The sequence below is a fragment of the Monodon monoceros genome, unplaced genomic scaffold (assembly GCF_005190385.1).
Source record: "Monodon monoceros isolate NGI ecotype Baffin Bay Population unplaced genomic scaffold, NGI_Narwhal_1 Super_Scaffold_22, whole genome shotgun sequence".
NCBI classification, from domain to species: Eukaryota; Metazoa; Chordata; class Mammalia; order Artiodactyla; family Monodontidae; genus Monodon; species Monodon monoceros.
The window spans coordinates 93,433,563-93,450,032 of NW_021703779.1; the positions used below are offsets into that span (position 1 = coordinate 93,433,563).

The 16,470-nt window shown below is 43.9% G+C and overlaps 1 protein-coding gene across 2 annotated transcripts in view; it reads left to right on the top strand.

Annotated features, from left to right (window-relative positions):
- Positions 1–762: 762 nt before the first annotated feature.
- The window catches only part of PAK3 (p21 (RAC1) activated kinase 3), a 108,794-nt gene continuing 93,086 nt past the window's right edge, over positions 763–16,470 (top strand). For both annotated transcript variants that reach the window (XM_029241515.1, XM_029241516.1), the window contains exon 1: positions 763–860. The gene's annotated coding sequence lies outside the window, so the exon portion shown is untranslated. The remainder of the gene's footprint in view (positions 861–16,470) is intronic.

The window sequence follows — 16,470 nt, forward strand, 5'->3', positions numbered from 1 at the left end:
CCCTAAAAACCCCAGTATGTATTCACCCCCGAAAATCTGGGGAAGACTACGGAAGACATCCCTGTGGCCGATATTGGCGGAAGGTAGAGGAAAGTTCCAATTAGGATCAGAGGCTGAGGCCCTCAGCAGCTGTGAGATGATAGCAAATTAGGGGACCTCAGAGTGCTCCCCCAAGCCTGCCCACCAACCCAGTGAAGGAGGTTGTTGAGGAGGGAAATGGAAATGGCGGTGGAGACTTGGGGGTGAGGGTTGGAATAAGCTGAACAGCCGGGTCTTCAGGTAGCCTCAGAGCCGAACCTGCATTTGCCACCATCTCGCAGTTTCCTCCTGTCCACTGGACTGTACCACCTCCTGTAAATATGCAAATATCTCACGTCTCTCATTTGATTGAGTGCTCTCAGCACTTGTCCAGGATGACTAGGGCAGGTCTTTTCCACTCACCAGCAAGCAGATCCAGAGTGGTGAAGTGCTAGCAGTTTTCAGCTTGAAACTCCCAGCTCAGTGCCCTTTCCGGACTCCCATGTACCGAGGCTTTTTTTTTTTATACTTCTTGACTCTGATTATCTACCTTCTTAAGGGATTTTCTGTAGTGTGTGTGAGTGTGTGTGTGTGTGTGTGTGTGTGTGTGTGTGTGTGATATTTGGGGGGTTGCATGGAGTAGTAGCAGGTGGGGAAGGCGGTTCCCGCCCCCCCACAATGCTTCTCTCGGCAGGTTTCCCCCAAGAAAGAGCAGCTGAGTCCTTGCATCTTGTGGCAGCTGGTGTGCCCAGCACTGAGCCCGTCGGAGCTGAAGGCAGCCCGGCCCCTTCTCATGGGCAGCACCCACCTGTGCTGAGGTCCTGCAGCGGTGGCTGTGTGAGGTGAGTAATGGATTCCAGGGCAGGGAGTTAGGGATCTCCAAATCCAGGTAAATGCCACCTTTCCACCAGAGCTCCCTATGTCAGAGACCCTGCCTGGGCCTCACCAGCCAGGCCTCAGGGCACAGCCCGTACTTTCTGGGGGATTGTGCAGCTGCGCTTGGTCTCTTGGTTCCCCCATCTCTAATATGGGATTGACAACCTTGACCTACATCCTGGAGTGAGCAGGAGAAACAACCTACCAGTCATTGCCAAGTCCTTTGCAAATGTCAAGCTCCATCTAAGAGCTTTAGTGTAACACAGACACGCTTCCCATCAAGCTGTCATTTCCTTTCCTCTTGCTTTCCTGATATTGAAGTGGCATTTCAGCCACATGCCCCAAATTCACCAATTGGTTCCTGTAATTTCTACTGCCCCATAACCTTAACTTTACCTTCCTATTCAAAGTGTACCCCCATCCCATCCATCCCAGCTTCTGGGCCTGGCAGGCTTAACTTAAACCTTCCAGAACATTCCCTCTGTCTTACCACCCAACCAGGGAGCATTTCCTCCCCCAGCTCTCCAACGACGCCCGAGTCTGTAGCATGTAGTGTAGCCCTTGTTTCTCTGCTGCCTTAACTAATTCTTGCATGATTTCTGGAGTATTCATCTTGGCAGGTTAACTGGACTGTGTAAGGTCTTCAGGAGTAGGGACCAAACTTCACAGGTCTCTAGTCTCTCTCAAGTGTCTGGCAGTTCCCTAACAGCTTTTCCATTTGGGCCCCTCTCTCTTCCTGTCCACTCCTTTCAGGTTTCTTGACCTGCCTCTCTGATCATCTACCTGTCTCTTTTCCTCTCAGGCAGCCATGATAGCTTCCTCTGTTGTCGTCCCTGTCTGGCCTTCTGTGGCTATATGCTGCTGTCCAGCTATCTGTATCTTACCGTCCCTCTGTCTCCCTGTCTGGTCTTCTGTCTTTTTGTCAGTTGCTGAGACATCTCTCATATTGCCCAAGTCAAAACCAAACAACCAAAATTTAAAAAAAGACCCAACAAGAAAAACAAAGAGACCTAAACAAAAAACAAACAAGGAATATACAATGCAGTTTCCTTTCACACTGAGCCTGTCCTGGGCCTACAGGACAAAGGAAAACTGCGGCTCAGTGGCAGGTGCTTCTGTGATGCCATCTCATGGAGGGGAAGCTCCAGAGTTCTGGCCGTGAGATTGAAGGTATGAAATTACAGCCTTGCCGACATTGATGCATTCAGCTTTCCAGAGATGCTCTGGCAGGGTATCCTCTATAGAGCTTGAGCAACAGAAGGTAACTAGAACTGGCTAAAATAAGAAGCAAGCCCCTGGGTCTCTCCTGGGTGTTCCATGACAGCCACAATAATAACTTGTATGTATTGTCTACCGTTGCCAGCACCGTGCTAGGCATTTTACTTGCATGAGACCATTTGATCCTACAGTAACTCTGCAAGGTAGAAATTTTTTTCTGATCGTTGCTGTTTTTGTTTCTGATTATAAAAGTGATACTAGCTCGAGGTAGGTATTTTTATCATCACTGTTTTACCCATGAGGAGATAGAGGTTGAGAGGGGCTAAGGTGCTTGCGTGTAACTGGACACATGTAGTGACTTTGGGAGGAAAGACACTTCTGGAGGGTTTCTCAGCATCCCAGATAATTTTGGTACCCTCCGGCGCTCACACACACACTCTCTCACAAGCATATACTCATACCCTTGTACGTTCACACGATCATATTTACCTCCTTGACTCACACTCACTGTTCACACTGGACACATTCATAGTGATGATCACTCTTACCCCCTCGCCCTCACACACCGTCATATTTCTGAACACACTATATACAGGTACATTCATACTGACACACACTGATACATAGTCACGTCTCTATATTCACAGTTCCGTACTGACACACACCCACACTTATCATACACCCACCCTCACGTTCTCACACACTCTGTACGTTCCTTCTTATGTTCTCACACTCTCCCAGTCATACCTACACACTCACTTCCACTCAGATGATGCAGTCACCCTTAACCCTCCCTCACATTCCTACACAATTACACACACTCCGTACGCAGACATAGGTTGACTTTCCCCTGCCTGTTTCTCACATGGTCATACACACGCTCAATTTCATACACTCCAACACATTTGCACTGACACCACTATTTCCTCCTCACAGTTACATGTTTACACAGCTCGTAAGTCACGGACACACACGTGTGCATACATGTTCATATGTTCACATTTATACATGCTCACACCATAAACACAGTCTCACCCATTTAAACTCTTCTATCTTTGTACACTCCGAATTACACCCTTCCACTCATATATTCAGCACTGATACAGTCACTCTAACCGTGTCACATTCACACGTAATCACACTTACCCATGGCAACACTCATTTTGACACAGATTCACAACAGTACTAATAATGACCCACGCTGTCACGTACACACCCATGTAATACTTTCCCAAACTCTTATACGTACCCCCGCACTGATACTATCACATTCACACACTTTCTCACTTCACACACACACGCACACACACATTGTAACACACCCAATTACAGGCAGTAGTTCGTAGTCACAGCTGTCACTTTTTCCCCCCTATTTGCCACTAGTTCTCAACCCTCAGGTCAAGTTTTACATCCTTTCACCATAGTTTCCTTTTGCAGAAATCACCTCTAATAGGCAGAACCTTAGCCACTCCTTTCCAGAGAGGTTAGGGTTTCAACGGTTTGTTTATCTTTTGGACGTTTATGGCTTAACTTGCCACCTCATTTCTCTCCCAAGGGCAGGGGGAGGTGAAGCATGCGTTTCTTTATGCACTCATAATGGTTTCCTATGTGAAAGTGTGTCTTTGGTTTTATGTTTATGATCTGGAATTGCCTGCCGATTAGACACGTGGAAAGGGCAGTCCTGCTTCCAGCAGGTACCTCTCATCCAGCCAGGTCTACCCTTCCCCTGTTAACCCTGGACCATGGTATTCAAGAAAGAAAGAGAAAGAAAAGGCCAATGAGCTAGCTGGATGATAAAACATATTCCTATTGTGAGTGTGCACGAGCACATATAGACCCCACTGGAATTTCAACAGCTGTTACTAACAAGTTAACAGAGGAGATTTCTCAGTAGGCGTGGGTAAAGACAAGCTGAAGAAACTTCCTTGCACTCCAGACAGACTGTAGATTTCCCTGCAGAGGGTGAAAAAAAAAAACCCCAGGAGTGAACCAATAGATCAGGAGCCTGGTGCCAGGGCCATGTACCACCCTAGGCCACAAGAGCACCTTGTAGGAGTCTCCGTAGTCCATGGCTGCCCCTGCTGGAGTCTCCCTGGAGTAGAAACACCAAAATATAACCAAGCTGCCATTGGATATGGGTTCCAGCACACCATGGGGAAGAGCCTATACTCTGGGCTACCACTTCTCCAGCCCACCCCATGTACACCCATCATTAGATCGAGAACTTCTTTGATAGCTGAGACCACACCACCTTACTTATCTTGGATGCTCAGTGCCTAACACAATGCCGGGCCCAGGGCAGCTACTTGAGAAACTCGATTAAGAAACTAAACGGGGTGGGTGGGCAGCGACATGTGGTCAGGACAGATCCAGTGCCTCTCTCCCTCAATTCCAGGATTCCAATGGCATTACCAGCTCACATTGAGGACCTTCTGTGGGCCACACATAGTACAAGGCCCAGAGGGAAATTCAAATGGGCGAGAGGCGCAGACTCTGCCCCTGAGGTAATTTCATTTGAATGGGAAAGATGAATCACCATGAAACCATAGTACAAGGCAGCAGTCTTGAAGTTGGGGGTCAGCAGAATCTTCATCATGTAATTCAGTGGTCTTCAGGCTCCAAAAGGCCTTGAGGGCCCATGAGTGGTTGGAAACAGCAGTCAGGATTTAGGGAGGACACTTCCCAAAGCAAACTGCCTCATAGACATCTTGCTTAGCACAGGAAAGATGGGTCATCTTTCTAGAAGATTGTGTAACAAAGTGCTTTGTCACTGGGCATAAGGCAGAGGAATAAAAGTGAGCTTTTAGACCTTAATGGAAATATTGTACTTAATTAAGATTTAGCCACCACTTCCACCAGGAGACGGCTTTAGGGAAATAGCTTGGCAAATTTACATTTGATCATTTCTGCCGATAAGCTGAGACTCACCGAAAGCAATTTATAAAACTGACAGTACTGGCTGAATTTTAGGAGGGACAAAATTCACCTCCCTGAATTCACTTGAATACAATGAGGAACGCTAAGTAAGGAGACCCACCCCTTGCATGTATATGGTACTTTATACTTCTCAAAATATTTAATAACCCCTTCATCTGTTATGATAGAAGCATTAGGAGCACCAACTCTGGAATCAGCTGGACCAGCATTTGAATCCCAATTTGGCCGCTTCCTAGCCATGTAACCTTGTTTGAGTCAATTACTTATCTTCAAGTCTCAGTTTCCTCATCTGTAAAATGGGCACGACGCTAATACCTCATTGAGTTGTTATGGGGATGAATTGAGATACTGTATGAAAGCGTTTAGCTCAATGTCTGGACTATAGTCAGTGCTCAACAAAAATGGTAGATGTTATTATCCTTACCACAGCCCTTGGAAGGAGGTGCTCTCAAAGGGGTAGAACCCTGAGGTAACAGAGAAACAGTATGGTTCCTTGCTGCCAAAGACCCGATTTTCACAGGACTGGTTGCGTGCTTTCCTTTAAGTCTTTATTTCTGCTTAACCACGGGCTAGGGGTCAATGCTCATTTCCACTTAAGATGAGTGAAAAATAAAATTAACCCATGCGAGTTTCCTCATTTCCTGTGTCATTTTCAGACATGCTTATTTGGCCACTGTAGCAATGTTTCATGTTCATTTCAATGTCCCCTCTAGTCCTACAGCTTTTCCCTTGAAATCCTGAGGCCCTCGGTAATGTCACCGAGAGGAGGAATGGAAAAGACTTCTGATGCTGGTGGAGCCAGAGGTCTGGTCTCTAACCACAGGCACTCCTCTGCCCTTGATTCTCATGCTGAAATGTCTGTGTCCTGGGCAGGGGGTCTGCTCATTTCCAGGCTTTGGCCCCAGACAGCAGAGTGGAGGCACGGTTCACTCACTTCAGAGCCCTAAGAGCATTTGTGTCCATGCAAAAGCTGTGAGTAACTGAGAACTCAGCATATCACATCAAACTGTAATGTGATTGAGGAAGCATAAATAAGAGCATGGGCTTTGGAGTCGCACAGACATGGGATTGTATAGTTTTGTTTTTCTTTTCCATTATGGTTTATTACAGGATATTGACTGTAGTCCCCTGTGCTATACAATAGGACCTTGTTGTTTATCCATTCTGTATATAATAGTTTGCATCTGCTAATCCCAACCTCTCAGTCCTCACTCCCGCCCCCTCCCCCGGCAACTACAAGTCTGTTCTCTAGGTCTGTGAGTCTGTTTCTGTTTGGTGGATAGGTTCATTTCTGTCATATTTTATTAGTAGATTCTACATATAAGAGGTATCATATGGTATTTGTCTTTGAGATTGTCTAGTCTTACTCTGTGACCTTGGCGAGTGAACTGATGTCTCTGAATGTCAGTTTCACCTGTAGAATGGAAATAATAATACAAGTGGTTTTGCAAGTTATGTGAACTTGTACATGAGTAACTTTTAGCAGAGTGCCTGGAACATAATCAAATCTCAATGAATGGTGGTGATTTTTTTTATGGCCTGTGAAGTCTGTGGCAGTAATTGTAAACACCTTCTGTGGGGTAAAAAATCTTAAATTACTTCAAAGCATTTCCCACATGTGGGTCATTTGATCCTCACAACCTCTTGGTGAGGTAGTCACCTTTTGCATGTGAGGAAATAGATTCAGAGCGACCAAGGGATGTACTCAAGGTCATGAAGCTCATTAGCAGTGCTGGGCTGAGAAGGTACTAGTCTAGACTGAATATTTGCATCTTTGTTTGGCAAAGTCTTTGGGGCGACACTTGGCAAATATGAGCTGTTTGAACTGAGCATGATCCTTCCTGTGAAAAGATGTCTAAATGCTACTAGCTACAGTTTAGCTGCTCGCCAGACCACACGGTGTTTCTCTCTGTGTCTTGTGTGATGCCCAGCATGTTGCAAAAGTGCAATAAATGTGACATCATAAGAGTACCCTTTGCAACAAGGCTGAGTGATATATGGCCACGGTGGTACCGTTTACCACCAAAAGGAAAACCTTTCTCGAGGCCTGCTGTGTGGTTTTGTTCATGCTGCTCAAGGAGTACCAAATTTCCAGAGCCTGGAAATTCTTGAAACATTCTGAAACACATCAGCAGACCTCTGGTGCCACTTGGCCATTTCTCTTCTGACCTGAAAATGACAAAGCGTCAACTTTAGTGAAATCTAGGGAAAGGATGGGAGGACAAAAAGATAAGAGCATTTTTGACCTCTCTGTGACATTTGCCTCATAGCCATATTCATCTTGAAATACGTTTCTCTTGGTTTCCATGATGTCATAGAGCCAGTTCCTCTACTTTAAGCATATTTCTCGAGGATCCCTGGTTCGTCTTCCAGCCCCAAAATGTTGGTGTTCCCCCGAGGTCTTTCCTCCTCTCTCATTCTATACTCTTCCTGGGCAATTGCACCTACTCGCGTGCTGATGGTCTCCAAATTGATATTTTCAGCCCACGTGTCCTGCTCTCCACTGAACCGTTCCATAACGCCAAATACACATGTTAGAACTGCTGCTACGTTTATGTTTGTCTTAATTTTGCTTTCTCTGTTGAGAGGAATAGATATAGCTAGGGAGAGATTTTTTTTTTCCCACCACATGTGAATTGACGTTTCCTTCAGCTTTTTATTATTTGCTGTGTAATAAAGACAGGGTGCTTAGATATTTGTTTTGCTTCCTACTAGATATTCCTAGTTTAATTTTTACCGAGCTATCCATTGTGTCACTGCGTTTGTTCTCTCTTCTTTGTATATGGACTTATACAAAAGTTACGTATTCGAGGACCATTTGCAGGTATTTAGTCTTTGTAGAATGTTTATGTTTGCTGGTGGAGTCTTTATAAACATTTAGACAAATTTTCTATAAAACTGGTCAGGGCTGTCCTATTGGCCCAAACCAGAATAACGCGTTATTATTCTCTTGGGAATGTGATCATTACTGGTGGTCCAGTGGCTGCTCATTTAAGGGGCCTCCCGCATGATCATATTTGTTATCAGCATACCAACTTCATTAGCTTTTTTTTTAATTAATCACCATTCTAAGCTAGTTGTTTACTCTCGTTTCCAAAAAGACCAGAAACTGAGGCACGGTTCTGTCTGGAATCCTGAACAAAAACTAAAGGCTACACTAGGGATGTGATGTACAGCATGGTGACTGTAGTTAATAATACTGTGTTGTATACTTGAAATTTGCTAAGAGAGTGGATCTTAAGTGTTTTCAACATATCAAAAAGCAAAACAAAGCAAAAAAGTGATGGATGTATTAATTAACGCGATTGTATTTCACGTTACACAATTGTATGTTAATTGGTATATGTATACTATTTCACGTTGTGTACATATACCAAACCATTAATCACACTGTATACCTTAAATATGTACATTTTATATTTGTCAGTTATCCTTCAGTAAAGCTGGAAAACCCCCTAAAGGATAAAAAAAAAAAAGTCAGTCCTCCCACATGCCTCTGGGCCTCTTGGGATAGAAATATATTTCTACCCAGATTTCCATTTGGGGCGCTGAGACCAGTTAATCATACCAGGTCTAGCATCCCTGCCATATTTGGCCAATGTCCAAAATAGAGACCCCTCTTGAAACTTCTCTTTTCCTGTCTTTCTATTCCCATACTGCCCGTGCTTCCTCTCCCGTGGCTCGTTTTCTGAGAGTTGTCTCTTTTCAAAATTATTCCCATGTTTCTACCTGGAACATCCCACTCCATGGGAAAAAAAATTCCCCAAGTCTTCTTCAACCTGCTGTATCTGCTACACTGTCACCCGAATAATAGTTCTGAAATGCAAAGCTAATCATGCCATTCCACTGTTTGAGATCTCTTTATCTAGACAGGAAGAGTCCAAACCCCAAAGAAAGGCATACGATATCCTTCTTAATTTGATCTCCACTGGTCTTATTTTTCGCATCCCTCTTCTTTGCTACGGTCACACCAAGTTACCTGTAGATTCTCTAATACACTACATTGTCTCTACTCTCCTCTCGGCCTTAGCACGTGTTGTTCCTTGTGCCTGAAACGTGACCTCCCCATGGTTTGGTTATTTGTTCTTCCTAATTCAGCTCCAGTGTACTTCCTCTGTGAAGCTTCCTTCTTCAGGCTGCTGGGAGCCCCTCTCCTGTCCTTCAGTAGCAACCTGTTGTCATCTTTGGCCTGAGTTGTCATGGCCAACACCCATTATACTTTGTCTCCTTGAGGGTGGGGACTGTAACTTGTTCATCTCTTGCCCCAGACCCTGATGAGTTCCTCCTCACCCTTCAATACCTTGCTCAAGTGTAATGCCCTCTGATGCCTCTGGGGAGTATTAGCTACCCTTCCTACGCTGGCCTTCCAAAGCATCCCCTGCCTTCCTGGGCACATACTAGACACCGTGTAAATGCTGAATGAAAGATTGAATTTATTTATGAAGATTTCGTGATGATCTGAAGATCACAGAACAATCCAGGAGTGGGGCTAGAATTAGCCATTCTTCTTTGGTTGGAGACAATTCTTTTGGGTTTATAAAAAGACCTAACCAGAAATCAACTCCAAAAATTAAAATTGCAGAGCAAGATGCAACTTAGTTCTTAAATGTAACATGAAAGGAAGTAGTTTCTTTTTCCAAGTGTTATGTTCTTAATACATTTCCCCAAAAGAAGTCTGTTCTGCCCATATATGACTTCAGTTCTGGAAAATGCTTTGTGTCACCCTTACCGATCCCTTCCATAGTTCACCAGAAGCCAGTGTTCTGGCCTTTGAAAGTCTCATACATGTTACTTTCTTCCAGAGGTTTAAGATCTGTTCTTTTTCTTACATAGCACCAGCATCACTTAGTTCAGCAGAAACAGAGGCCTAAGGCTAAGAAACGTAATCTAGCATGCTTGGAGTATTTGTTTGCTGGAATATACTGTTGAATAATGTATTACACCAACCTAGTGCTTTCCTACTCATCCTTCAGTACCCTGCTGAAGTACTGTATCTCTGATCTCTTTGAGAACCTCAGTTACCTTTCTGCTGTGTCCTTCCAAAGCATTCTGTGCCCACCTGGGTGCATCCATTGTATTCCCTATTGTATGTATGCCTGTCTACCATCCTCATTTAACGGTGAGCTCTTTGAAGACAGGGACTGGTCTTTATTCACCTCTCTTTGTATACCCCCTGCACCTGACACAGTACCTGGTACATACGAATGTTGGTGGCATGGAGATGAAAGGCAGGACAGTGATGTTCTTTGGAACATCTACATCAAACACTTACCTTATATGGGGAGGTATGATTATTGGCACTGATTTCTCATCCAATAGGATAGCAGTCAGTGAAGGAGAGTCTTCCCTTCTTCTTCAGTCCCTCTTTTTGTAGCACCCTTCAATTTGTAATACACATGCCCTTGTTCTGTAGTTATATTTTTATCTGTGTATTTAATATACATTTTATATACAGTATGCAGCCAGAGATGAAACCCACTGCTCAAGTCTATAATGTCCCTCAGAGCTGGGCGTTTATTTATCTCTTTACTCGCAGCACCTTACCGTTAAAGGGGAGTAGGTCTCTGCTTTGGTCTTAGGATTCTTTGAAATGAAAGTCAGCCAACAGTCCACAAGAAGAAGGCATGTAACTGGTTTCTTTTCCTATAAAAAGCAATGTTAGGCTGACCTAAGATCTTCTCTTTTCCTCTCTTTATACAGCTGTGCATAAAGACCCTCATATAGACCCTCATTATAGACCCTCATAGTTAAGGGCTCAATCTTTTTTTTTTTTTTTTTTTTTTTTTTGCCACACTGCACGGCTCGTAGGATCTTAGTTCCCTGACCAGGGATTGAACCCCGGGCCCTCTGCAGTGAGAGCACAGAGTCTTAACCACTGGACCACCAGGGAATTACCCTAGGCTCAATCTTAAAGGAGAACGAACACTCTGAGATGACCATTGCTTGATACAGAATTATAATGGAGTTATATATATTTATTATAAACACCCAACTTTCCTTCCCTTTTTCTTCCCCAAATGTTTGTCAAGATGTGTTCTAGGCCACAGTCCCGCCTCCACAGGAGTCCTTGGGAACTCAGGCCTGCCGACTCGCGTTCCTTGCAACAAACCCTACTTCTGCTTTATCTGCAATTTTCCTACCGGGCCGTCATGTCCTTCCTTTGAAGTGAGGGCTGGGCCCTGTGCTCTCAGCCTGGAGGCTTCTCCGGGCTCCAGAAAGACTTAGGTACCTGGCATCCTTCTCTTTGTGTGTTCGGGTGAGCACTGGGGCAGCATAGCTGATCGAGTGCTGGAGGAGGGATCTGCTGCATGTCATGAGCCACATCTTATAGAAGTGGACAGTGGCAGCTGAGTAACGGGCAGCAAGGAGAATGAATCACTTGGTGGATCTGACAGCTCGTAAGTGAAGAACTTACCTGGTACAGGAAAGCCATAGGGAAGCCAGCATGCTCGATTGTGAGGTCATCCTTCGGGCTTTTGGTTTCTAGAGGAATTTCATTGGGTGGATTACGATCTTTTCTTAGACCCATGGACAGTCTTTTTTTAAGACGAAAATAATCCTCTTTGGTGGCAGTAAGAGGTGGGGGTAGGAGATGGGGAATTCCTGCAACTAAGGCTATGGCCAGCTGGATGTTTATCCCCTACCATTTGTGAAGTGGGATAGATGGAAATTGGGCCTGGTCACGTCCCGTTCTTCCTTCAGCATTTGAGGGAAGCCCTTTGTTTTTAATAGATAGTATTTCCTCATCCTTAACCATAGCCCCCAAATAAGATGCTGAGACACATGCTCAGCTCTTTTGTAAACTTAGGTTAAGGGGCAAAAGCTTGAAGAAGAGTTGCTGCATTTTGCACCAGCTCAAATTCTTTGACCTCCAGTTCTGGCAGGATGTCTTTTTTTTGCGGGGAGCGGGTAGCATATGAGTTTTGCTAAAATGATCTAAATTCCTAGTTTAGAGGGGGTAGCATATGAGCTTTGCTACAATGATCTAAATTCCTAGTTTAGAAATATGTAATGCTAAGATCTCAATTGACCCCATGTAACTCTTCTCTTCAAATATTCAATGGGCACCTTCCCTATAGAAGGCCGATTTGGGTGTAGAACATTGAGAATAGAGCAAGTTCCTAGGACGATAAGCCATAAGGCGCATGTTCGAAAACAATGTCCAGACATCTCTCTGGTATACAAAAAGCCCTAGCAACTTTGGGAATTGAATTTTTAGGCTTGAGTTTGAGGGAATTTGTGGCTCTTTTGCCGGAGTGGATCAGGGAAGGGTATAATTATCACCCATGCATAGTAACAGCGAGCAGCTAGAACCCCAGAGACTCGAGATGTTGGTTTACCATATCCTGTTCACTTGGGCTGCTAGTCTGCATCTAATTTTTTCCATCTGACTGCTTCCAAGGATACTACATTCTCTTTTGAGAACTAGGAAATGTTTTATTACTAGGTTTTGCTTCCCTTTTCTTTTTTCCACACGTTTATTTGAGGCATCTTTTATTTTCTTTAACGCTTACAAAAATTTCTACCTCTGTTCTTTATGCATCTTATTTTCTCTTCTTAGAAGCATCAGTGTTGGACATGAAAAGCTGAAACCTGTGATAATGCATCAGTTTGCAAATATAAACACAGGTCAGGTGATTTTTAGCATTTTCCTGGCATTAGCTCACGCAGCATGCACAATACATTTAGAAGCTTAAGAAGTCATTCGAATAGGAACTATTTGCCCCCTATAATATATGCAGTGTATGAGGTCTGGAGGCTGGGGTATACCTATCGATTACCTTATTTGCAACCTATTATTGAAATTTGCAGCTATAATGTGCTGGCTTATTGGATTTCATTACTGTGAAGTTCCTGCTACAAACAGTGGAAGCCACTCATAACAGAGAACAGGACTACAGCGGAACCGACCTCATTTGCTCGCGTGTGTGAGAGAGAGCATGAATGCATTCCGTGTGACCATGCCTTGTATGTGTGTCAGTAGTGAGCTATCTCTTGCAGGATCTAAGATTGAAATGAGGCGGCTGTAAAAAGAGCTAGTGCCTCCCTTACTTGTCCGGCTGCTTTTGCAAATCTGCCTAACAAGTAGCTCAGCAACTCCTGATCAAATGATCTTTGAAATGGCTTCCCTCCATTACACGCTGTAATGGTATCTCCCAGGCCAGGCTTTCTGAAACAGCACACCCCTGTCTCTGATAGCAGAGTTCCCTTGGTGAGTGCCCCAGAACAGACAAGCCCCAAAACAAGGCCATCTAAGAATTGGTCCTACCGGCCAACGAATCCTCTTGGAGTTCTGTCAGTAAATCTCCTAGCCTTGGGTCTTTGGATGAGACAAGCAGTTGAAATCGGTAAGTACCAGCCTGAAGTGGGTTGAAATGAAAAAGCTAGAACTGTCATATGAATATTCGGGGAGGATGAAAGTGCACATACGAAGAGAGAGAATGTGTGTGTGTTTGTGGGTTTACTTGGATCCATATTGTAATGGTGTCATGGGAGGGGAATTGGGGAGAGTTCGAGATTCTGGTCTCAGTTCTTTCAATTATTTTGTGACCCTGGGGAAGTCGCTTAACCTCTATGCCTCGTTAGTTCCTCACATGGAAAATGGGGATGGTGCTCCCTTCTTCACATGTTGGTGTCCGGCTCAAATAAGAGCAAGAGCTCAAATAAGCTCCTGGACATTATGAAGTCATACAGTAAAAAATGAGGTGTCGATAATCCGAGGGTAGCTGGCGTCTACATGATGCCCAATTGCTTGGCAGTTAGACTAGTGCCAAAACTTCCAAACGCCTTCTTAGCTCAGACCTGCTTGGAGTAGGCATATAGGCTTATTCAACACCATGAAAAACTTACTCAGAGCTTCAACAAAGGCATAGAACTTATAGAGTTCCATTTCATTCCCTCACATGTGTATTTAATGCCTCCTGGGGACAAGGCACTGTACTAGGCAGTTTGAAAGCATTATAGTCCTGACTGAGGGGTTCTACCCTCAAGGAGCTTATGATCTAGTGAGGGGAATGACATGTTTCATGACTATGTGCAATTTGATACAAGATGGTGGCGATGCTAAGTTGGGCCCATCTGGCTGACTATTGTTAGGGGTCGGGCTCTCGTCCACCTTGTCTGGGAATGGGAGTGTGGGTTTAGGGCTGCTGAGGGACCCAGACCTGGCTCATTCTCCTCCCTATAAAATGAGCCCTTTCTCTCTTCTTTGGCATCTTAGCATATTATGGGAAATAATGTCTGAAAAGTTGCTAGAAATCTTCAGATACAAGTTGCTGTAAAAATGTAAAGCAAGGTATAAACATCCTTTCAAATGATAATACATTGTCCCCTTTGTAGAAGGCTAGATGACGTTTTCCTTTTTTCTTTTTTTCTTTTTTGGCAATTGAAAACAGTTCACTACATCTTCTTACACTGTCAGTCATAAGTGTCTGGCCGGTTGGTTCAGTTGCTAAGAATGTGTCCAAGATAAAGTGGGTTTAGTATCAGCGTAGGGTAGTTAGCGAAGCATCATTTGTTTCCCCATCGCAGTTTATCCCAGGAAGCTCAGCTAGCCATCTTGAAAATGTCTGCTTCTGTTTACAGGGAAGCCCAAGAAAGAGCCAGCAAGTAACTCTTGGATCCTTTTTCCCACGAGCAAAGTATAATTCAGTGTATGCGTCATTCTTACAGTAAAAGCGGTAACCTCATCCTGAAATACGAAGAACAGCCCAGTGTTGATATCATTGTCTAAGGAGACATTGGCTGACTTTAAATCTATGTTTACTTAATACCTCCAAGTCTGGAAGCTGTCATTTAAAGTTCACTCTTTCTTGATCTGTAGAGCTAATTCTTGTTAAAAAGATGTACCCAATTCCAGAAATTTGAAACGCTCTCATGTTCTGTTAATGTCTAAACTTAGTGAGAGTTCTTTGACTTGCTTACTACATTTTTGAGATCCTGAAATCAGTCTTATTTCATGTGTGCTCTTGTCAGTTTAGCTGTCATCTCATCAGCTCTAGGTGTCTTGCAGCCAACCCTATTCTTTATGTAGGTATCTCAGAAACATTAGGAAGTTCACCCTGGAAATTTCCCCTGGGCTACATCTCATTCCTGTGTTAGATCCTCTAGTTTGATATGACAGGGATATAAGCAATATTGATGTGCTCACCAATTTATAGTAATGGCCTCGTGTGGTTGGTGGTTTGGGAGCTTTACCTCTGGGTTTATTAGGTCATGGCTGTGCATCTGCCGGCCTGGGCTTTTGTTTTTGAAAGGAGACCATTATTAGTTTGTCTCTCATTGGGAAAATATGCAAATAAACAGTTATTTAGATTTTTGAAAGCAGACAGAATAATACAGACATATGGGTTGTCTCTGATGGCACCAGATCTGACGAAAATATTTAGTGCAGTTGCTAATGGCTTAATAGATGATCTTTGCAAGTTGTAGGGCCAGTATTTCTGGAGTCTCACCCTTCACACACCTGGGTAGAGCATCTGTGGCAAATGGGCACAATTGGCATTTTTGACTGTATCCAGTTCAACACATATGCCATGATATGAATTTTGGCCACATTAGCTAGAGTATACTTGAGCACCTGTCTTTCCCCTTGACTCCTGGAACATGCAGGCTGGCGGCTTTCTTTTGTAACCTACTGAACATTCTCTGAGGGTTTAGTTTGTCACCACATTAAGAGAATACATTTTGGAAGAATGAGAGAATAATGACAATTATTTATAATGCCTAATCATTTCATCTAAAGTTGCCATGCATCTTGATAAAAGTTTTCCTCTGAAGTACTTTGCAGCAAATCTCTGTGTCAAAAGGCAACTCAGTGAAGGGGTGTGTGTGTGTGTGTATGCACCTGTGTGTGCGTGCCTGCCCTTGCACTTGGGGGGTGAGAGTGGGGAGTAGAGAAGAGAGCGAGAGAAAAGGGAGATAAGGAGGGGAGGAGATAGAGAATTAATCTTTCTTAGTACTCTGAAAGAGGGGTGTTCTGGCTTCTTGGTTATCATGAGACCAGAGGCTCATTTCTTACTGCTGATGAATTTCAATTGTAATTACAGAGCATCGGTAAGCCACATTCAGTCCCAAGGGCTGGACAAAAAGTACACTGTCCACAAAAGCCATTTGAATTCTCTCTGAAAAACCTAGTAGCCAAGTCTGAAAGCAATTTGTGAACAGATACAAACTGTTGCTGGTTGTCCATTCAGATTCCTCCTCAATGCTAAGAGCCACATTCTAAAAGTGAAATGAAATGGCCTGTGGCTGGATCCAGCGTGACCTGCACTTGCAAGTTTCTGCTGTGTTGCAGAAGCGAACGACAACAGTTAAACTTTAAAGATCAACAGTTTTTCGATTGGGTTCCTGGAGAATAATGGCACTTTTGTACAATTCTTGAAATAGAGCCTACAGCCGCCCCAAACAAAATAGTCTCTT